This window comes from Poecilia formosa, unplaced genomic scaffold (genome assembly GCF_000485575.1).
Source record: "Poecilia formosa unplaced genomic scaffold, Poecilia_formosa-5.1.2 Scaffold128, whole genome shotgun sequence".
NCBI classification, from domain to species: Eukaryota; Metazoa; Chordata; class Actinopteri; order Cyprinodontiformes; family Poeciliidae; genus Poecilia; species Poecilia formosa.
In genome coordinates, this window is record NW_006800067.1 from 981,905 (window position 1) to 997,000 (window position 15,096).

Sequence of the window (15,096 nt, forward strand, 5' to 3'; positions counted from 1 at the left end):
TAAAGCTTTTTTACAACTAAACAATGATGTCATTTACTCTAAGAGAAAGTGCATGACACTTTAATTATTAAAGAAAATTTGTTTACGTCATAAAACTAGTTAAATACTCTAGAAAATTATAAATGGATATATGAAAACATGTATGATCTCTAATAATTGCTTAAATATGATGATTACTAGTGGTTTCTTCTTAGGTTCTGAAGATGACCGCAGAAACATATTTTTTGTCGATATGAAACGTATTTCATTTTAAACCACTAGAGGTCACTGTGCAACACCAAATAACGGCATAATGTTGAGCGTGGTTAAGTAAGGGGTCTCAAAACCTTGTCCTCTACGTCTACTGTCCTGCAGGTTGTAGATGCATCCTTGCACCAACCTGTCTTAATGTAATGACTGAATTACCTCTTCACCATGCCGCAGTTTGGCAAAAGCCTGGTAATATTCATTTGATTCAGATGTATATCTATCCAAAACCTTCCGGGCAGTAGATTTCGAGGACTAGATTTGAAGACCCATGAGTTACTTTTGAGTCTGATAATATAGTGCTTGTTGAAAGGAAATTATAACTTTAAGCTGTCAGATTTTATTTAAACAAAGAAAAACAAACATGCAATGTTCTGCAGAAGCACAGTGTGACCACAAGGGGGACCCCTTGACCGGAGGTAGAAAAACAGATCATGCCAGGAAGTTACACAGAACCTACTTACTCTGTGTAAGTAGAACCAACCACATGAAGACAGTTTTACGACTTCGCTTCTTAAACCTGCACCTAACTATGTCCAGGAGCTCACTTGTAAGTACCCACCACATTCTTTAATGTGGTCGACGATAAAGTTTATGGTCTGCAGGTGGCTTCTTGTGTACACGTGACTGCCAGGTGGGGGGGAAATAAGATTAAAGCATACACATTCTCATATGGAGACAAAATAGCATGAGAGTTAGCTTGATTATAACAACTGAACCGGAAACTTCCATTATCACCACAGAGTAGTATAAATTAACTAATGATTATGTAAATGTGACAACTTCTAATAGCTGTCTGGCAAACTAATAAGTGTGTTATGACTACATAGCAACATTCACAATATATATTAATCATTGACAGAACACAAGCCCCCGCCTAGACTTGCATCTTTTAACTTCTGCAAGTGTCAATTAAATTTCTACGTTTATTGTCATACACCTACATTTTCACAACCTGTAGAATGATGAAAGGCACACCTTGGAAAAGCACACTAATCTGTGTAAACCTCTTGACACGCCTTTTTTCAAAATGACTATTAGACAAATCCACGTTTCCATTTGACTTTGATCTGCCCCAGTAGTTTTTACAGTGTAGTGTGTCCTATAATCCGATTAAATCTGAGCTGAAACAACCAGCTCTGCAGCATTTTCTTTCCAGATTATCCAACAAACGCTTTTTTTTTTTTCTTTCAAGAAGTTTGCGAACTGTCTTTAAAGAACCCAGTACTTTCCGGAAGATATCATGACAACAGTAATGTTTATAAGATTGAGTTTTTAAAAAGAAAGGCTGTCATGTGGAGGACACGTAGTTTCCATGCACATCCTCCACATCACATTTCAATCAAACACTCAAAACACACCATGAGATCATCAGTTGGCCACTGGTCTCTTTCCATCAGTGTCTGTTTTTCGCTCTGTTTCTCTGATCTGTTCTCTGTATTGAAAGGTGTCGACCCCAGGAGGTCTGTAAGGCACGGCACGCCCAGGAACGTGTGGGTGAGATCGACCCACCCTGGAGCCACGTTTGATGTGGACCAACAGCACAGCTGATTATTCACTGGAAAAAACTCCTCTCGGCATTGTTCAATATCAGGAATGTTGAAAAAGAGGAGTGGGTGGCATGGGCTTGGCAGCTAGATAGGACAGACCTTTAGGTAACAGTAGGCTGGATAGATGCTTCCTTACATTTTCCAGTAACTTGTGCTACAAGAGATTAGATCTCCATTGTCTGTAAAAGTGAAATTGTTGGCTTTAACGGCTGTGTTGCTCAGAAGTGAAAGGCTGATTTTATTGTCCCTATGACTGTAAGTGCATGTATTAAAAGGGGAAGAAGTTAGGTCATGGGGGCATTTCAGTCCCCTGCCAGACATTCGTGCTCATAACTCCTGCCTGAATGGCCTCCTTTGATGGGAGGGCTCCAAGAAAGTTTGAGTTATCTAAGAACACCAATAGTAAGATTTAGTATAAAAATAAAACCCACTCTTTTACAATAAAACTGCTACTTCTCACCATGCGGCGTCAGCTCAGAACTACTGCTGCCTCATGTTTATCCCTGACTTTAAAAACCCCCCCCAAAAAAACAATTAAACAAGCACATCAGTTCATTAAAAGTTGCATTTTAATTAGTTTTATAGTTTTATTTTATTTATATATATGTTTCACTTTATGTTGAAATTACCAAGCATTCCAATGATCTTCTAATTTATTGAAAAGGACTATATTTGTGTTGCTTTTTCATAACTTTGAACTATGACACAATGTGATTTCAGGCCTTCGGCAAAAACATTTTTGTTATTATTTTTATTGATCTCTCTGTCACCCCCTCTTAAACCTTATAACATTTGGTGAAGATGTATATTAAAGGGGGGAAAAAAAGCAGAATAAAATGTCACTCTTGCACCTTCGGTGGAGTCACCTGAACACTCACGCCCATACCCTTAAAAGGCTTTCCTTTCGACCCAGCAGAGGCGGACAAACTGCGAGTGGGTGTTTGTCTGCGTGTTGTGAGCTCATCCCGACTGGGGGAGGAGAACGACAGAAGCAACAGCCAGCAGCTATCTGAGACGCGAGGGAACACCTGAGACCGTGCGTTCATTTTGTTGCCTGGCAACACCAGGGCACAATAACTGCCGAGGGTTGTAAAAATCCTTACAACTGTGTTTACACTCGTGTGTCATACAGACTTCCTTCCCTCCACCAGGTGGTGCGTGCCTACCTGTCACGCCCCGGTGGTTGCTTCATCCTTTTCGTCCAGCAAGCTCAGCCTGACTCATCTGTTTAGAAATCGGCAAACGTCTTCAAGGTTATTGATCTTTACCGGGTGCTACATTATGCAGAGAGCATGAAGCAAACCTGAAGCCAGCTCAAAAAGGGTTGTTTGTTGGGTTTTTTTTTTGTTAATAGTGGAAATTATTCATCTAGACCTGTCTAGTCATCCGAGTGTCCCAGGACCCCTCATGTCCAGGCAGGAAATTGTTGCTTTATACTATGAGTCTGTCATCCTTTCTACAAAAGTTATGAGAGTTTGAAAATGAAGCAGTCTGGGAGTGATGTCATAGCCGGATCACTTTACCCGCTGTCCTTCTTCACCTCTTCCAACAAGGAGCTGGGCTGTGGATCAATGGGAATGGAAGGAATGACAGGAGTCTGTGTGTGTCTGTTTGTGTGTTTAGCAGTTTTTTTTTTCTAGTAAAAGGCCCATTTTTTTACAACTACTACATTGCAAGGACCAACTGTTCCTTATAGGTCCCAAAGCCTGGGCCCCATAAGAAGAAGTGCTGTTTTTGTCATTAAGGGTTAGATTGAAGCACATTAGTACTACAGTTTCTACAATTTCCCTGAGGGAAAGTCCCAAAGGAATTAATAAAGTTTCTATCTATCAATCTATTGAGTTTAGGTTAGGCTTAGGGTTAGGTCTGGACTGGTAGTACCAATAAACCGCTGGGTTAAGGTGTGAATTAGGCTTTAGTAAAAGTTAGGGGCTCGGTACACAATAGTAATGAATGGGGTTAGGGAGAATATCTGTGTTAGACATGAATCCAGCTACTAAAATGAATGGAAGTCAACACATGTCCTAATATGGGTAGAAATACAAACTTCTGTGTTTATGGGTGTGTGTGTGAGGGGTGTGTGTGTGTGTGTGTGGCTACTGAGACGACAACAGTTATTGGCAGGATCAAGTTCTTGCTGTCTCCGATCCTGAGTCGCTCGTTGCTGATTACATGTCTGAACTCTTATTGATGCCGCGCCGTGTCAAATATTCTCTTCGTATTTTGGCGGCCGGCCCAATAAGGGCTCGGATCGCCTGCAGAGAGGCCTGGCAAACATTAACAGGAGGGAATCTCCAGAGAATCCGCCTTCAGTTTGGTTTCAGTCCACGTGTTCGCTCCGAGGTGGTATGCACTGAATTCCTTAGGCATGATGCAAAGCTATGAGTCAAATTAGGACAGCCCTGACCACAGAGACATTGGTCATTACACCTTGTAAATTTAGAGCCTGCAAATATAATGTATTACTCTCCTTATTTCTCCATGTTGAAAGCAGACTTGTTTTTATCTTCCACTCCTAATGAGTCTCATTGGTGGCTACATCACTGTGTGTGTGTGGAATCCCATTGCCAAGACAGCCAATGTCATTGTTACCCGGTCAACTCCAAAGAAGTGTCAAACAGCTGACCTGGACATAGCACCAAGCACCACGGACACATGGCGATACTTTATCATGCAAATATTAACAGGTCAGGTAAGTGTTAGCCGTGGACTTTGTACATGTGGTATTTGACGATTATATGGGTCAAAGTTTACAGACTTCAGCAGTCTTTTCTACAACCAATTACATCAGACTGAACGCAATACTATGTATGTATGTATATATATATATATATATATATATATATATATATATATATATATATTATATATATATTATTTTTATTTTTTTTCCCTAAATCCTCTGATTTAGGGAAAATCAGAGGATTTTCCCACGACTCCTTTATTTCAGGAAACTAGACTTACTTCAAACCGTAACAAGGCACATTTTAATTAATTCAGATGAGGTTTATAAAAATATTTTAAAATCTGTAAAGACTCTTCTTTGCAGAGTTTGAGTACCCCTGGGAAAGGAACCTGGCTGTACAAAATCTTTTTGACGTCTATTTCCAGAGCCCTGCTGAAGCTGGGTCTCTGCACCTGTCGATGAGAAGGTACATTTTGGTTTTTCAATGAACAGTACCAACAGGTTCTGCTTAAAGAGCAAGTTTTTTTGTTTTTGTGTTTTTTCATCAATTTTTGGACTTCTGGACATTGCTTTGACCTGACTGTCAATCAACTCAAAGTGAGACCGTTCCAATATCTGGGCTGAATTCTGTGTTTTGAATTTAGGAATCCACTTCCTGTTGTGTGTTTGCTTAATGGTTTTTGCTGATTCTATTCTGTTATCTGTGAACAGAGTGATGCAGGATGTCCCCTCTGCAGTTGACTCCTGACAACGTAGGGGATTTGTGGATGATACTCTGCTTGGAAAGACTGAAATGCAAAACAATTGTTTTAAAATCATTAACCTGCACGTGAAATATGGTTGTTGTGGGGTGTGCTGTGGTGGTGCAGGGGTTAAGCACAACCCACATTAGAGGCCTTGGTCCTTGTTGCAGGTTTGATTCCCGGCCTTGGCGACCTTTGCTGCATGTCTTTCATTACCCACTTTCCTGTCAATTAATTATCAAATAAAGGCTGCTGGAGCTAAAAGAAATATGGTTGTTGTGTTATTTTTCAACAGAGAAAGGGAAGCTGGTCAGGGTTGGTGGAAAGATGAGTGGAGTTAAATGCAGGCTGCAGGAAGGTTCAAAAAACTCCAAATCTACACTCAGAGTTCCAACAGGATGGTTTTGATCAAAATATTTTTGTGTTGAAGTGGATTTAAAATGACTTATAAATGTATGTCACTTCCTATTGACAGCTATATGCTATGAATGGGGAGTTGTGTGCATCAAAAAAATCTAAATGTAAGGTGTAAAGTTTGTGCGATAAACGCTCTAAAATGTTTAAGACGTGTGAATACTTGCAAGGCTTTGTATATTTAACAGCTCTTTTTTTATGGACTTTTAATAATTTGATTAAGATACAAAAGTATGCCTTCTGCTTCTCACTCAGTTTCCTTTGATTTTTTTTTAAATTAGTCCTTCTGAATTTGCATAAATTCAAAGTTGGTAAATTAGTTTGTGTGGACCTTGCACCTCCATGATGTGATGCTATTAAAGGTGTGCATGACCAACTCGGCGTACAGATAATTATCTTAATCAGGCATATGCAATAAACTATGAAACTCGTGGACTTTTGCCAGTCTGAGAAATCCTGTCAATGGTTATTGATAGAAGAGCTGTTAACAGCACTGATGGGGTTGTGAATGACTTCCAAAATGGGATGAATTTTATTCTAATCAGGCAAAACAATAACATTGTTTTGTTGTCAAGGAGATCCATGTTTGTTTGTTTTTAAGGCTTTTATTGGCTCTGGTGACCTTTATTTGATGGTTAATTGACAGAAAAGTGTGAAATGAGAGAAGGGATGCGGCAAAGGTCGCCAGGTCGGAAATTGAACCTGCGACGGCCACGTCGAGGACTAAGGCCTCCATATGTGGGTTGTGCTTTAACCCCTGCGCCACCACAGCAGATCCGTGTGTTGGTTAATTTGTGGGAACCAAAACTGAAGAAATAGAAGAAGAGGTTGGATATTTTGAAATCCAACCTGGATTTTGTAGTCATCAGCCATCAGTGTCTTACCTCTGCTATTTAGCTATTTTTAGAAACAGTTAATTACTTACAAATGATTGTTGCAAATGATTTTCCTCACTCCTCATTCAAACACTTCCATCGCAGTTGCATCTTAGGGGTCAAATGACATGGAAATGTGGTTATTTACACAGAACACAGCACATTGAGCCACAGTCCATTTTAAGAAATGATTCCACACGTAATGGAAATTGAAACTACCCTGCAATGGTAACAATCTGAGTCAAACCAGATTGTTATCAGTTGTACTTGATAACGATCAGTCAATTACCAAGAAAAGTCAACACTTTCTGTGATCTAACATGGGTTTTTAGTGGTGCATTTGTGGTCACTGACTGTGGGCCCACATGAGCTATTCTACTAAAAACCACAGCGTTGCATGTCAATAAGAATCTAAAGGCAAAAGTGTCAGCAGCACATGCCGCTTTTCAGACCAAAAGCGCCATGTGCACAGCTCACCATGACAGTTTTGTGGAGTACAGTTCCTACTTTCAAAACAAGCAGATGTTGACCGATTCTCAATGTACAAAGGCAGCAGATGTTATAACCACACATCTGTCCCACAATAAAACCTGTTATTGTACTACTCTTACAAGTCAGACAGAGAAGATGAAGACCTACATGGTAGAGAAAATGATGAAGACATCTGGAAAGCTTTCAGGTTTTGTGTTGGTTAAGGGGCAGTTTGGTCAGAAGCACTTTTTGCAGTTTTGTGAGGCACACAGATGCGCTTTAGATAAGACATCTAATGCTGATAATCTCTAAGAAGCCACAATCTTTACTTTCAGAATACAGGACGGAAATAGCACTGAAAAATGTTGTTGTTTTGGAAAACACTTTGACGTGCACCATGCAATAAATAATTATATTCTTTCACAATAACCACCTGCGTGAGTCATTGCCTTTGCTTGGTGCGTCTTATTTAGAACAAATTGCAGGTGTGAGTTATTTGAATCAGCTCACAGAGGTGTGATCCCATCCATCACGGCGACCATGACAAAGACGAGACTAGACGAGTGGGAAGAGGTGGAAACAATCAGTGCAACTTAATGGTTTTGTCCATTCAATGCCTTGTCATTTGTCATTTATCATAAAGGTCTTTGCCCCCCGATTGCTTGTGAAAAATGCAGGCAGTTGCTATGTGACATTTTTCATCCAAGTCCATGCTGGTGCTGTTGAAGAAAAACAAAGAAAAGCCTGTTTTGTTATTCCTTTATTCTCCATCAACCAAAGCATTCCGCTTGACTTATCAGTATTTTTATTTTTTTTTTCCAAGAACCAATAAACACGCGGAGACTAACACAGTTCAGACGTTAATGGGCGGGGGAGCGTTTTGATAACAGATAAACTTTTATCATGGATGCAGTCTTGCATCGTTGGGAAATGACACAAAACGTTCGTTGCCAGCTAAGGAAAACAAACACCAAGTCCAAAAAAAAAAAGAAAAAAAAATACTTACAACTGATAGTTACCAGTCAACACAAATATTTTCAAAATGCCTTTCTTGCAGAACGTATTGTCCTCCAACAAGAAATAACCAGATAAAGGCCAAAGGCTTTTATCTGGACAACGTACACTGGTAACTACATTAAATGTTACTAAGTGGTAGCTGTAAGAACAAGCTATCCTCTTTATTAGCGGAGCTAAAACGTTTGTCAGAGCTACATGGAGTTCCTCCTACAGTCCAGAGATGCTTCAAGTCTGACACATAGCACTTTCTGACATCATTCTGCTAATTGGGAGATGATATCTGAACTACTGAAGCAGCAGAAAAGCTACGGAGTACAGATTAGCATGAAGGCAGACCTACATTACATATTCTCAAATACGTCGTCGCCCTCAATTATTAGTAAAGATGTTCAAAAACTGTTAAAATAAATCCACTTTTATTGTAGTAGCATAATCCTAATTTTGATATTTTTTTCTGCCTTTTTTGTGTAGGAAACTTTAATTATTTTTCTACTATTTCCTGTTTTCTTTGGCTACAAATATTAAGGGATACAGAATCCTCGTTCATAATCTCTTTTGCTGAAAAGCTGAAGGAGGGTTGAAATTGATCAAATGTCACTGTTAGACAACTGCATCAAAGATTAACATGTCAAGGTCACCATGTGTCCATAATAAAGAGACGCCACCTATTTGCCAACTGGTTCTCTCAGAGGTAATTCAGTAAAAAAACAAACAAATGCTTTCTGTCCTAATTCAACTATTAACGTGTTGCGTTTGCAAAACACAACTTTGACTTTAAAGATCAACAAATCATAAGAGTCGTGGAAACCTTGCTAGAGCGCAGCATAGCTCTTCAAGATACCTAAACTCGAATTTTCAAATCTGCTGGACTTTATCAATGGACCAAAGCTGAGTTGTTAACGAGTCGCTCCACAGGATAATGATGAAAACATATGGCCAAAACCAGGCACAAAATGAACCGCTGAGCTGACGTAGGAAGAGAGGCCCCATCAGCTATTCATAATGACTAATGTATAACCTTAGTAGAAAACCAAAAGGGTGAATCACAGAAGGCATGCTTGGATGATTATAGCTCTGAGTGTCAGCCTGAGCTAGCAGACAGAGAAGGCCCTCTATTGTTGCGCGGAGAATAGTCTCACAGTGGCAGATTCCAGTGTGGTCACACAGGCAGCGCTCTGATAAGCTCCCTCCGAACCAATCTCAAAGAATCCGTTGTCCTGGCCTGACAGATTGAAGTTACTTCCCCAATACCGCCGTGGCGTGCTTCCAGACAAACGGCTCACACAGAGCCGGTGGAGGCACAGAGTCCAAGGCCCCGCGAATGCAATGCAGCAACTGCAGCTTGACGTGACGGGAATCTGTGTCGACAGGTCGTCAGATTACTTTACAATACAGAAACAGCTGTTGTTGAGGTGATTATGATCAACTGCTGACAGCAGGCAAATGTGATACATCGGTTTTTAGTTCTGGCAGATTTCACACAGCACCGCTGAGAAAACTTTATCCATCGCATCACCGCCTCTGTCAGTCCATTAAGAGACAATTACTGCACACCCTCGTGTGTGTGACACATTAATTGGCTTCATCGAGAAACGAGTTTCAGATGATAGCGGCAACGCATTGAATCCTAGACTGTGATTTTATTTTATTTAAATAAAAGTTGGCGTTCAGGTTCGGTTTATTCCGCGCTTCTAGGTTTGTTTTCTATTTCTACAGGTTCTTTTTCCCCCCCCATCAGTCTCCCTCTATACCTGTGTGAACTTGTCTTGTTTTTAGTCATAACAAAGTCTCCCTCTGCTGTTTTCCATCAGTCTAATCGTTCAGCTGCCAGCAGATGTCACCTAATGAGTAAATATAGAAAACCTGTGATCAGGGGTGCAACCGCATGCTTTCTGAGGTGTATGCGAACATGTCATCGGACATATTCAACCCCCCCCCTGGTTGAATATGTCCATACGGCTCTCCCCTAATCATGCACTTATAAAATACAGAAATTCAATTCAAGCCATCATGGTTTTTAGGTTTTTGTTGCCTTCCTAATGTTCCTATTCCTTCCTGATGTATGGATAAATTGCAGCAAATAAAAATGAGCGAAACAAAAAAGGCCAATATTTTATCAATCAATCAATCAATCAAATTTTATTTGTATAGCACATTTCAGCAGCAAAGCATTTCAAAGTGCTTTACATAATTAAAATAAAAACAGCATGTGACATTGAATAAACAGTGAGAAAGAGAAAGACATTTTGAAAAAGATTAAAAAAGATAAAAACATTAAAAACATCAAAACCCACACTCTAATCTTAATTTAGCCATAAGAAACTCTAAACAGGTGGGTTTTAAGTTGAGATTCAAAGGTTCTCAGTGTTTCAGCTGTTTTACAGTTTTCTGGAAGTTTGTTCCAAATTTGTGGTGCAATTTGACGGCCGCAGATGCTTAATAACTGAGGTTAGTTCATCTAAAGAAACTGGCTAAAAATGCTCAAGAATAGCTATGCATTGTGGCATTTCATGGGAATCTGAATCTATCGGGGTATTCAAGCCTCTAAGAGCTACAATTTTTTCTGTGAAAACCTTAGAGAAAGCCTCACAAAGTTCAAAAAGATAAATGGAATAACAGTCCTTTCCAGTGCATTAAAAAGGGCTTCTTGGCCTCCCTGCCCCAAAGTCTGGCAGCGACAGCAATGGTATGTTGCCATATCTGAATTCGCTATCAGGTGTTTGTGTTGCAGACGACTCAACTTCAGTTGGGAGATGTAATGATTTTATAAGCTCTGCGGCCGGCAATGGGACTCCTGTGCAGAATCTCCTGGTTTTCTTCACCAGATCCAGTTTGGGGCAGAAGGAGGACAGTATTCCAGTTTTTTGCAGAGTTCTGTTGTCTCTGAAGGTCTCTATCTTGTAGCTTTTTCTCAAGCTTTGTCTATTAAGGTCATGGAGACCCAATCCAGCTCCGATCCAGGTGGTAACTCTTTGTAAAAAACTCATTTTGTTAATTTTTTCTCAAAAAGTGTCTTAAACGTACCAGAGGCTTGCACTTGGTGAAGGAAGCTGAATGGAAACAACAGAGATCTTACATACCCCTCTGTGACGTCATAGGACAGTTTACTTATCTAGCCACGCCACTGCGTATGTTGCGTAGGCCCAAGGCAGCTGACGTCAGCAAGGTGAATCACATGACAGGCTGAAGCTGGAACGCCATGTCACGTGAGTTGGAGCGACTGCAGATAAGAGCAGGAGGCGGAAATGGGCTTTTCAACTACAGACGTATTTCTTCTTTTGGGCTTTTTTATTTATTTTATTTTATTTTTTTATTGCCTTTTCTGAGACTTAAAAGAAAATGCGCGGTGGGAGGAAAGCTGCGATTGTGGTGGTGAGGAGCTGATCTCCGCCTTGCAGCGGGAGGAAAGCAAGTGGCTCTGATGAGCTAACGAGGATTTCTGTATTAAATTATTATAAAACTTGTAATAGTGCCGAGTATACCTTTCAACCACTTTGAAAATATTTTCTTCGTCTCTCCAACATATTTATCCTTCCCCCTCTTCCGTTTTCTGTTTTATGCCCCGGAGTTTTTTCTGCCGCCCCATCTTTAGCTCCCTGTTGTCGAGTGCGCTGCAATTCAAATTTAAAAGAAAGAAAACGGAAGAGCTTGGTTCTCGAAGGGAGAACCAGGCTACCTGTATGGGAGGGCAGAGCGGCTGGCAGGGGGGGGAGCGGCGCCTAGTCAGTGCTGTTCCTCTGTTATCGATCATTTCATACACAATCTGCTAAGTACATAAAATGCTGATGAGGAAAAAAATTCCCCTCATTGTTTTTGCGCCTCCTCTAGTGCAGCGCCCCTTTGCGTTGCATACAGCGCATAACCACTTTTTGCGCCACTGAGCTCAACAGGGTAAAACTTAAAACTTTAGCAAAGCTCACAGGAAGAACTAAAACCTACGAGCACTGGANGAGTGCGCTGCAATTCAAATTTAAAAGAAAGAAAACGGAAGAGCTTGGTTCTCGAAGGGAGAACCAGGCTACCTGTATGGGAGGGCAGAGCGGCTGGCAGGGGGGGGAGCGGCGCCTAGTCAGTGCTGTTCCTCTGTTATCGATCATTTCATACACAATCTGCTAAGTACATAAAATGCTGATGAGAAAAAAATTCCCCTCATTGTTTTTGCGCCTCCTCTAGTGCAGCGCCCCCTGTGAGTTTTAAGGCAGGGCTTCGTGGTAAGCGATATTCCACGCTTTCAGTTTTTGCATTAATATTGGCTGGATTACAGTATTTTCCAGTCAAACTGATTCACAGACATGAATCAATTTGAAAGTAAATGGAAAATTTGAAAATTGCTCCTCACACAGACGACCTCCATCTAACCTGAGTGAGCTTGAACTTTTTAACTGAGACGAATGGGCAAATAAACCCTTCAGTCTCTACATTTACAAAGCTGATAGAGAAACCACTGGAAAAAAATGTGCAGTTATATTAGCAGAGCTCTATGCTGTAAAAATTTCAGTAGGACACATCAAAGTTCATGACAAGCATTTGGATAAATGATAAAACTTAATACATTTTCTAAAGTCATCTGTTACATTTAGTTGTTTTTGTCATAATTGCTTCGGCATCATGGGACAGCTTTGTGAGGGGAGTGGTTGTCCCTTTCTGTTCATACCTGATTGAAAACTTCAGCGACAAACAAACATCACGGCCTCCGGATTTGCGTCACCGCATGTGGTTCGCTGCATGGTGGCCGTTTTCGTTTGCAGGCCCACAGCATCCACGCCGCAGCATCAGTGCATTTGAAGGGCAAACGTTGAGTTTGGATGGAAACCATGGTAATGACTTGTGACCGCAGCAGTGACTCGCTGCCACAGTCACCACAGCACCGGGCAAAGCTCCAGTCGGCTTTTACAGAACCCTCCAACGGTCTCTAAAAATGCATCGCTCTGTGGTTTTGGAGCACTGGACCAAGGATTTCGCCTCTTTCTGAATTGTTCTTTTTGCTCGTTTTCTTTGGGATTTATGCAACGGGCAGTCTAAACAACCGTTGAGAATCAAATCTGGAAGTATTTATTTTTGGACGTATATTTAGCTAGTGACCACAGCCCTGGAACATGCCAGCCATGCTAACTATCTGGGGTAAGGCTATATTTACAGAAGGATGGGTATCCATCACGGTGGTGTGAAAGCACATAGACAGCCAGAGCGCGAGGAAGGGAACGTGTAGCCCATCCGTCACCACAGTCCGGTCTCAGGGGTTGCCTATTTAAAAACCCAACACAATTTTGCAACACAGAGACACACGGGACAAACAACTGTGCGTGAACACACTCACTTCCACCTGGGAGAGACTAACTGACCTCACCTGCATGTTTTTCAAGCATGAGAGGAAGACGGAGGACCTGAACCAAACCCGGGCATGTACAGGGAAAAGATGCGAGACACATGCAGAAAAAATACGGTTTGTCTCTAAATATTGTAAAATAATCATCCAGAGACTATTTATGTAAAACTGACTTCCCTCTGCATAATGGTGCCATTGCCATGCTTCACTTTGGGGACCGGGGATGCTGTGTTCAGGGTGATTTGCAGGGTTAACATCCTGAATAGCATTACCGTTAAAAAGGTAATTGGTTGTATTGAATTTTATCTAAGGGTAACAGACTAGAGGGAGCTGGATACCTATTGCTTCCAGATGCTTGAGTTAGTTATCACATAAATTCCCACCAAAAATACATTGAAGACAGTAGAAATGTTCAAAGGGTATAAATGCTTTTGCAAAATACTGTAAAGTGTCTCTTTGTGCACCGATTTTTTTTCAAAACAGCAGAGACTCAAAACAAGTCATGCAGGTCGCGCAGTTGTCCAGTTTGTCCAGCAACAGAATAGAAAAAGATGGAGAAGAAACAGCTGATGGTGACTCCTGGGCTTTCTGTATTGGCACCCTACACCTGAATGACATCATGTCAACTGTCAATACAAGTGGCATAGACAGTCCGTTTCTGCAAATAGCTGACCAGACGAGCAAGTTCAAGCAGACAGACAGATGGACAAGGTCAGGGAGTGGCAGATAAACAGACCTGCTGCATCACTGCTCAAGACTGTGGTGTTGCGTATTCAGTTCAGCAAACCAAAGCGTGCATGCATCTAATCAATTTTGCAGGAAAAAAAAGCATTTTTGCACATTGAATATCTTCTAGAACTAGCCGCCTGCAACAGCTCTGTTTAACAAAGCCGTGCCTTTTGTGCATATTTAGAGCTAATATTCTTGCAATTCATTTACTTGGTCAAAGAAAGTCTAAAGAAGCGCTCTTTGTTTTTGCTTCATTTCAATGAACCGCCAAACGATGCTGAATTTGCTGCTGATTGAACTTTTCGTCTTAGTATGCTAGTCCAAGGTTAGGTACTTTGTTTACCACATTGTTGAGGTGGTTGACAGTTGTTGTCATCCACTCTATGTGGAGTTTAATGGCCTCTCTGGGGACCTGCAGCATGTTCATAGCAAACTCTTGACACTCCAGTCACAAGTTTGCTTTATATTCAGCTCCTAGATTTTGTCCAACATCTGCAACGAGAGCCAGCCGCCGAATATGTCCGTGTGTACTTACCCTTGATAAGGATTCTGCAGGTTGCACTGATGGCCATGGTGCACTGGAGTTGCATTTTTAGTTAAGACGGTCCAGTTCTTAACTTGTTCAATGAAACTCTCCATGTAGGGATATTTGCCTGTGAGCTCTGAAACACTAGAAGCCTCCCAAATCTCCCCATCTCACTCCCTTTGGGGTATAAATAACACAAACCCATAAACACTTCCACATCCAACAAATAATAAGGACTGACAGCAAGGCACATATTAAAAAGCTGTGAGTTCAAGCAAGCTCTCGGGTCGATGAAAGTTGTAAAGTATCATTTTCACTTACCTCTGAATAATAATAATAAAAACAGTTCTTAGACAGATGGGTGTTAATACTGAGCCACGAAAAGATTGTGTCTATGACTAGTTTAATGACATCATGCAAAATTGTAAATGAACACCCCTGGCTACCCAACTGTCACCCCAATCATGTGGACACAAGAGCTTCTTAAATGATGAGGTCATGTTGATCTGAAGA